The sequence below is a fragment of the Tigriopus californicus genome, chromosome 8 (genome assembly GCF_007210705.1).
Source record: "Tigriopus californicus strain San Diego chromosome 8, Tcal_SD_v2.1, whole genome shotgun sequence".
Lineage (NCBI taxonomy): Eukaryota > Metazoa > Arthropoda > Copepoda > Harpacticoida > Harpacticidae > Tigriopus > Tigriopus californicus.
Genome location: NC_081447.1, coordinates 205,506 through 215,393, shown reverse-complemented (window position 1 = coordinate 215,393; position 9,888 = coordinate 205,506).

The following is a 9,888-nucleotide window of genomic DNA, read 5'->3' as shown; positions in this document are numbered from 1 at the left end:
TGACCATTCAACAACTATGTCAATTGATGGAAATCACGGCACCAATGCGGCCAAATTTGTTTTGATCACCGTCATGGTGTTTGGTAAGTATGATCGGTGCAAAAACTTATCACGTTTTATACTTGGGAAATAGTTAAGAAACCATATTCTTTTTTTTACTCCATGGAAAAAGTCCAAGCTCAATTGCACCAGCATAAGCAATTTTAGCCCGAAAATTTTAACATTTCGTTAGGTATGATTGTAGCTCATATCATAAAGAACCGAACATATCTTTTATATTCCTACAATTTCAGTAACATTTTCATTCTGTTCTTGACGTCCAGTTTACAAAGTATTATTTCCGTTTAAGATTGAGAACTGGGCATGGTAGATCATTTGTCTAGGAGTATCAATTAATAGTGTCGGCAATTGTGAAATTTGTAAACTTTTATTTGCCCTATGTTTACGTTTGTAATTGGCTTGCATGTCTTTCATTCGTTCCCGAATCTTGTTCTTAACACCGTATTTATCCCCTTCTTTTCGAGATCTTCATTCACTTTTTAAGACATTGATTATCATTGTTTCCTACAAACTTGCCAATGCACCTTAGGAAATGTTTGGAAATCACTTGGTTAATTCCGTTTACAGTCTAGCTTACTAATAGTTCCTCACCGATACTTTGTGTCTATTCATATGAACAACTTCAGGAAACTTCTGACGAAAGTACCGCTTGGGCGTACTTCGTCACTAATTATGGACCGAATGGGCGTCAAGCCCCATTGAATGCCTGGGCAAGGCCATCGACGCTAGGGGATCCTCCCAACAACCTGCACGTCAAACGGTATCACCGAACAATAAAAGGCGTGTTCTAACCGAACATGAACATTGCCCGGTTCTGTCTTGGCCTACTCCAAGTAAACAGGACTTTTGTTCGGAAAGACTTGCTGTCGAAAGAGAAAATCCGAGGAGTTGGTCTGTCGAAAATGATGGTTGATTTCAACAAATACCACCCTTCCGTAAACGAATTAGACAACTACAGCGTCGAAAGAGCTTCGGGGTTTCCAAACAACAGCCAACGGGAGATCTGAATTTCTACACGTTGCAGAAGAACAACCGTTTCCCTTGCAACTCCGCCTTGTGTTTAGTGGGATGAGGTTAACATCTCAATATTAGCTAAAAAATGAGGGAGGAGAATCGAAGTGAAAAACTCACTCCCAATAGGAAATTGAACCAAACATTCCACCACATCTTCCTTAAAATGTTGACTTCCAACGGCTGGATTCAATCCAATGCCATCTGTAACGAATGCTTGTGTGCAAAAACACACAACAAAATATGCAAAACCTTCAAATATGCATAACACGTAATAAAATTATTTTAGGATCAAAAACGCATAACACATATTTCGGTGGTGTCTATCGATTACACGTAAAGTTACCGAGCAACAAACGTTTAGTGGAGGGACCGCAACCGTCTCGGCGCTCCTGTCCATGTAAATGACATGAATAGAAGCCGGGCAAGAGTGCAGACGTTAGTTGCCATCTCGGATGCGAAACAGCTGAAAAAGAAGCTGCCGTAGAGGTTGCACGATTTTAAGCTTCTTCGTGCGTGATAAGTCTCATTTTGTCCCTACTTATGCAATACGTTAAAAATATATGACTTCATGAAGAGAACCATATGAAATAACCAAGAAGGACGAAATACATGAAGACCTCAGCTTAAATGGTCAATTGCTGATTTTTCTATATAATATCAATAAATTATTGGTTAGAGGAACATGCATGTTAAGTTTAAGAACAATTGGGATTAGCATTGGTTGACAAGTAATGGTCAATAAAAAATGGTACAGTGCAGCCAGCATATATCACCTATGCTAATAACGCCAATTCCCTTGTATTGTTTTGATATCAAAGTCCCAATTCATTCTTTTTTGCAGCCTTCCATACCACACAATTTAACTTACCTAACTTTTATTTTGATAAATTATTTGATTGACCAACGAATTAGCATTGGCAGAGCTGGCTAATCCGTGAATATAGGTTTATCAGGAAATTTCATCAAAAACTTGTCCAAGTCTGACTTAAATCCTGCTATTGGAACAACACCTACATACTCCCTATGAACATTTGAGGGCAGCAAATTGAACAATGAAGGCGCCCAGAAAGAAGAGAGTTGGACTTCATTGATCAAATTAGGCTGGATTCTCATTCTTACAGTTTTTACATCAATTGGTTCCATTTTTTGAATTCCAAACTTTCAAATGTGATAACACACTACTACTAAATAAGCTTGTTTATTGTACTATTGAAAAAGATTTTCTAGTCTTGTCAATTCAATCTTGAAAACAGAAACAAAACAAAGATAAAATCTGATCATCTTGCCTGCTAATTTTCTTCATAAAGCGTTATATTATTGTTAGATGTTGCCCAATGGTGCAGTTCTAGTCATGCTTTAATGTGAAATATCCTGCACATTTTAAATAATTCTCATGGTCATTGACTCTACCAAATTTTTATCACTTCTTTTACCCTCCCAACAATAAATATTAAATTAAAGTTTCAAGTAAACCATAGTTTCAATATGCCTTCAAAAGAAGTCAAAGCACGGAAGCTATTTCAAAACCCTAAGATGATCTTCAAAGATGCCGCTATTGACAACTCAGGAGCCTCCTACATCCCAAGACTTAATGTTGCAATGTCATTGGTTGAAAGAAGTTCACTGAAACGGAAGTAGACAATAGAGAAATTCTGTATGTTTTGTCAATCCTCTTCAGATTCCCAAACCATAGATGGGTATAAAATAAGGCTAATCATGCACAAAGAAACTACAAATTGCGCAGCTTCTTTTCAGCTGTTTCGCATCCGAGATGGCAACTAACGTCTACAGGGCATGAGATAAGGAAGGATGGAGGATGGACCAAGGTTGTTTATTCTGTTTATCGGTTCATCGAGGACATCAGGACACGGTTTTGGGCGGTACGAAACATTTGGCTCTCACGCAGTCTCTATTCTAAAAAGGCAAGGACCCTGTCTACTACTGATGGGAAAAGGGCAAGTAGCAAGTCATCACAGACACCCAAGTACTACTTGTTTACAAGCAAAGCTTGGCCAAGTACGAGAACTTGGGCAAGTTTAACACAATCCGAGATCCGCTGCTAACGTGGGGAGCCCAGACGGTTAGCTGAGGAAAACCGCAAAATGATGATTTTTTGCTCGTAGCTAAAGTCAGAGTGCCAGAAAAAAAACAGTCATTGAACCAAAGCCTCGTTGTGCGTCACTGTTGGTGCACATTATTGCTTTTCCTGTATAAGCTGACTTAATTTGCCCTGATATGAAATTTCTTGCGTAAGTTTGACCACACCATTTTCCCCTCAAGTGTCTGTGTACAAACCCAAGTTGGGCAAGTTCCTACTTGGGCAAGTAAAGCACCGGACTACTTGCCCTGTCGGTGCTTGCTTCACATCAGTACTGTCTACTCGACGCTCAGTGGAGAACTCCCTGATATATGCAAACAAGTTTCAAAATTTCTTCAGCCCCCAACTTTATGTTCACATTTGTTTACGAGTTGTTACTTTATAAGTCAAAGATGTTGATATTTAACTTAAAGCGTAATTTGTAAGAGATAGGTGAGCACCAGGGCTCGGAGAACTTTCTTTTAAATAAAAATTTTATTTGGAGGTTTTTGTCAGAGGGGCAAATGGATCGGGGGGCTCAAAAGTGTAAACCTTGACATTAGACATTCACTGCAATTGATTCTGAATTCTGTTTCAGGAAAACACTCATGGATACTTTTGAAGATGTGTTGTAAAAGACACCTTTTGCACCTCCTTTAAAAGACCGCATACAGCATTGTCCCAATCTTCTTGGTTTTGCAATATAGTAATTGTTCTCTAATTCTCAAATTATTCTTCTTGCCTTTTTGGCAAAAGCTAAAAATGCCTAAAAATGGAAATAGAACCTCAATACTTTACACCGCAAAAGAGCCAATATAAAAACATTGGCATTTTAGCCCAGGTCTCTTCAACTTGAGAAATAGCTGAAATAAAGCACCCTGAGGAACCAAATTTGATCTAGAAATCTGCATAGTTTAGGAAATTAATTTAGATTCCAAGTTAGAAGACAACTTCAAGGCCTTTTGATTTCAAAGATTTTGAAGTTAATGAAATATTTTGAAACCTTTGGTAATTGCTTCAAACTTTTGCAATATCAGTTCAATGTGCCTTTTTGTGTGTTTTTTTTGCTTTAAAATAATTTGAGAATTTTTTTTCCTTTGAAAATAAATTATTTGGTGTTTTTAAAAAATGTTTTAGCGATTGTTTGGCCCTCGAGCGCAATTTTATTTTCCGAGCCCTAGTGATCACAAATAAGCCATTTGAATTGTAGTGCGCAGTTATTTTTGTTCTGACTCGCAACATTTGAATAAATTGTGAGTACTGTTACCGTTCACAGACTACGAATGCTACGGATAGTTTAATACCCATGATGTAAACAAAAGGAGACCTTGGGACCGTTGGTAATAATACTGAACACTAGCAGGGCTTTGTTCGTTGGCGAGCTTCTTTTTGAGCCGTTTGTACTCGCTACCTCTCAAGTGGCTTGAGGGCCCTTGCTTAATCAGTTTGAAGTTAAGATTGGTCCTTGGCCGTAAGAAAGTTGCCGATCCCTTTAAGAACTACAAGTAATGGAGTTGTGTGTGTGTCTGTTTGGTCTTGAAAATATCCATTCTAAAATCCTCATTTTGTGGATGAAGGCTTGTTTTGGACCCGTTTTGGAATGAAACTTCGTCCCCTCATTTCCTCAACCTCTACCGAGGTTTACTCTAGATCAGCAGTTGCCCAGCTGGCGTTGAATCTCTTGATGATTATGATGATTATCAAATGCGATCATCCCCCCGTCCAGTACCAAATTGGTTGACTCACATGTTTCACATCATCATCACTATCACCATCATCATCATTATAAAAATCTCGCTGGCTGGCCGTCCGTCATCTTGCATTGGTCGTCCATACAGTGACCGTATCTGAGCGAATTCATGCCAGTGCCCTGGAGGGGGCGGGCAATTGGAACGAAGTAAACTGGCACCCACAAACAACCACTCTGCCGCAAAAATAGCCCAGAACAGTGGGAGTAGAGATTTATTACAATTCTGTATATCTGTCTTTCCCTCTACTTATCTGCATATTCATCTACCTTCGCTTAAGACAGGGCCGCGATATCAATCTGGACGTGTATCCATCCTACCAGCCAAAATATACAGAAGCTTTCCATTCAAAATTTTGCCATTTTTATGGTGATTGTTTAACATGGCCCATTCGTTTTAAGAAAATATATTCAAAATTTAGGGACGACACACACTAGAGAAGGATTGATGGCCACCATATGGGTATATAGTTGAGGCATGGCAATTCAGTTTCTCATCCACCTTGCCTGAAAAATACATTACACTCGTCGCCACCATTGACCTTTATCTAAGATCTACCGAAACATAAACTGATATGAAGGTTTGTCAATGAAGCATGTGGTCAGATGACGAAAGATTTAATTTATTTTACCAAATCGCGTCCTGTCTACAAAAGCCCAAGTTTGTGCTAGTATGAACTATTAAACAACCTGGCAATGATAACTCATTTCAAACGAAAGATGATATCACTGTTGCTATAAGTGTTTCTCAATCTTCTTTTCAATTCAAACATTGTTTTCTGATGTCTGCCCAAACACGATTCCATTCACGAAGTGAGGGCCTCATTCGCCCAATAGAGATGCCTGCCCGCCATTGCACATTTAATGATTTCACATCAGAGTTTCGTTTACATGATGTTTATTTCGGGCACATTTCATTTATCTTGGCTTCTGCGACGGTTTTTTTGCCAAAAGACCGGAGACGTCCGATGGCCTGTTTTTCATACATCCATTTATCTCTGGTTATCTGGATGGCCAAACTACTCGTACGTACGTATGTACGAACGTACACACACGGGAGAGATTTAATATCTGCCAGACGAGAAGTGTGTGGTGGGTTCTAGATCTGGCTGGCACAAGTGTTCGATCGCATAGCGAACGTATGAGTATCTGTAGCATGTCATTTATATACGCATGTGGGCCAATTACTTGAGCAGAACTAGATCTACAGTTCAGGAAAGTCCAGAATGGTTCCTGCACACGTGTAGATTCATATGATTCGTAAAGAATGCAAAGTACGTTGTGCACTGTTTTCAATTGTAAGGTCCAATCAGATGTGCGAGTATCGCAATGATCGTTGATAAAAAGAATCCAAAATCTCGCCCAAAGGTACTAAAAGGCATTTTGGGGCCGGCCACCTTAGAACGCAACAGACTAATACCTATAATTTCATACAAATACTGTCTGTGTGGAGTAAATTTGTTGCTGGGGATAGACATGGGAACCCAAAAAGAGATAATCGGATCGTTTCTAATATCATTTTTAGTTAAGAGGAGGGGTCATTTGAGTCGTTGGATTTTTTTCAAAATAACGGAAGGCAATCAGATCTTTGGATTGTGATTGAAGCTGCCGATTTTCGTTCGTTTTGTCTCTAGCTCCTCGTAACACGAACATTGGCTTAAAAAAAACCTCGGCGTCATTTTCTTTTCATTCGCTCGTTGCCTCCTGGCCCACAAGAAAATACTTTCCACCGTGGCCCTTTTTCCCAGGATAACGATACAATTTGGGTCATTAAGGTCACAGTCGACAGACACAATGTTACACTCAGTCGGTCTCACCTCACTCACCTCACTCACTCAACGACTCACAGGCTCACAGACTGACAAAGAGACGCATTGCCAGACAAATCGACTTACAGAATACACAGAGCGAGACACAGAGTGACTTCGTACCTTTGAATAGTTTGAAGATTATTGCCAAATACTTCCTGGTTGATTTTGTGAGTAAGCGAATAGGGTTAAAGGCTCTCGGGCTTCGTTTCGTTCCAACAAGCAGAACTTGTTGGCAAATGAGAGCGTCGGAAATGTGGATTTATTCATGTGTTAAGACGAGCAAAGTTTGAAAGCAAATCAGCCAATGCTTCTCTCAGGTCTCTTTTGTGACAGCAAGATGCAAGTTATTTGATCTAGCTTAGTAATGGCTTAATATCCGGTATGAGTGTCTGTCCAGATGAAACGAAATCGGCTCGAGACAAGACATTCGTTTTGAACTGGATTGAGTTCTCTTTGTAGTAGAATGTAGTTGATGAGAGGAGTCGCAGTTCGTTCCCTGGATTCTCGGGTAGGTCACTCACTCACTACTCAATGGATGAGAAGATTCGCCTCATCGTCTTCATCTAGAAGGAAATTATGGCACATTTTTCAGGGACGACTCAACTCCAGGGACCAGTGCATATCATTCATCCAGCCATCACTTTGCTGCTTGTCATCTGAAAGGTTCAAAAACCTATTTTCGTACGCGCATAAGAAATACAAATGAATAAGGAACTTATAAGCTCTTCTACGAATGTCATTCCTATTGGTGCTAAATGAAAGAGTTGAAAACCGTTATCTTTAAACTAATTTATTTTCTGAACCGCCATCAAATTAGAGCTAGTGGGTTTAGCCAGCCTTTGACTGTGGGGTTTAATTTGAATTTGTAAAAGAAGGTGTCCATAATTTGTCTTAAAAGACCCTTACAGATGAACACCTTCGCATTATCAACGAATGAATGTCAGAGACACGTGGAGCATAAAAGTGTTTTTTTTGCTTTGTTTTCAACCAGGTTTTTTTCATTTGGTTTTGAAAGCTAGTTCTTAACTCAGTTCAACAAGTTGTAACAAAATTGCTCATGTTTTCATCAACTCATGCAGTTGTGACTCTCCAAGAATATAGCAGTCCGCTGGTCACTCGGCTACCTGCACCGTTATCTTGTCTTGACGTGTTGGAAAAGCCATAAAACACAGTTTTTGTCGTTTTCCGGTTGAGCAATCGAAGAGAAAAAGGGAATTTTCTCGGACGAACGAGATCAAGTTCACGCTCCGCATAAATCGCGTCTTGAACTTGATTGTGCTTGTTATTATTACACCGTGGTTGGACTCATCCACCCGCTTACCTAACCATGATAGTGATCTGGTTAGGTCCGACACTTTTGTGTATGGTTATATGGGTATGTCTCGGTTTGGATGTCGCATAAGAGCGAAGGCTAGAGTGAATGAAGGGTGAGACGTGGAATGCAGCAGGGATGAGGGCCCGGAGGGAAAGAATGCTCTGGAAACGCTCGAGCACAGATCTTGGGATTTTCTTTGGCCCTGTCCTAATGCAAGACAATTTATTGCCCAAGCCTTTGGGTCGGCCAGAAATTTGGTAATCCGTTTATCTTGTTATTTACCAGGATTGAAGGAGGAGAAGGAGGAGGTCCTCGAGGTGCAGATCAGGGGGTGAGCCTGGGCGTGGGAGCAAGACAATTTGACACAGATTGTTGTACCACTCTTGTTGACACCTCAAATAATTCCTACTCTAGGACAAGAATCGACACCTACAAAGTAAAGATCGCTTTGCCTTACTACCGATGCTGGGCTCAAAGGTGAGGATTACGTAGGGTCCAAGAATGCCACCCATAAGACCTAGCCCAGTCCAGTGACTACTAGACGTACTGACCCGAACAGTAAAACCAGCACGACAACGATTGTTTCAATGAAGATTTTGAATGTGACTTTGGGTTGATATCAAGGCACATCAAGAAGCTTGGTCCGATTTGGATTGGCCTTGAAGGAGCGAATGTTTCATCTGACGTAAGGGCCAAGAAGAGTCGTGTTTTCGTTCTTCTTTTATTGCCAGTATTGTCGTGCAGACATGCATCCAGTATACTACTAGTTAAAATTGGCGGAGCAGTTGTGTGTGTGTGTGTGGGTGTATGTTCAGTAATTGAGGCTCCCGCTCTTAGTGACTGACACAAGGCCCTAGAGACTCATTTCAACTCCAAGAAGAGTCTCTGGCTGTCATAATTCCCCCATTGGCTCCTCAATCCTCTATACGTACATACATACATACATACATATGTAGTGTGCATGCATACAGTGAATATGTCGACTTCGGGAAGAAATTGGTGAACCTTGAGGGGTTTGCCAATGCTTTTAAGAACCAACACTACAGCACAAGAAGTGGTGTTTGCTTGATAGTGACTGACTCACACTGATAACGAGCAATTGCCTCGAAATATGTTGGTCTCATTTCGTGTGTGCCTCTGATCTCAAGAGTTGGCCATTTGTTTTTGAAAATAGCTCCAAGGCCATCGTGATCCCGACTTCATGAAATTGCAAACTGGAGAAATAAATAGATGTATGTACGTATATATCCAGCATAAATCGTTCAGACGGTAGAATGGTGATGGAGGAAGGGAGGTTCGTTGGTCAATTGCATTGAACTCACAGGCTCATAAAGACGTCAAAATAGATGAGAAATAATTAATATTTCTCGTCGAGACCCCTTTTCGCATGTTCTACGTAGTGGTAGCAGCTCTCTCTCTCTGTCTCTCTGTTGTTTCTTGCGTATCTTGTGTCCGTCCATATCGAGCATCTCGATCGTTTTTTGTGTACTGTTGCACCTTCCAACGTACCGTACGTACGTAAGCATCTCTTCTTTTAGGCCGGAATGGCATTCAGTCCCCTCCGGCGAGTTATCTTTGTAAGCTGCTGGCTCGTTCTTAACTGGAATGACTGGCCATTCATTTAAGAAATAAATCAAGAGCGAGCATTTTCCCTTAATCTTTGTCGTGGCTCTCTTCATCCATCCATCCATCCATTAAGCATCCAAGTATTCAATGCCCTCCGACTCGGAGGAGTTCTACGTTCTTGGTTCTTGGTCCTCCAATACAATGAATTTGAACTTTGAGCCATGTGCCAAGCGATGAAGGACCGAACCTCTGGAAAGAAACGGATTGGAAATCCAAGACTTTCCGTTGTTAGAGGGTA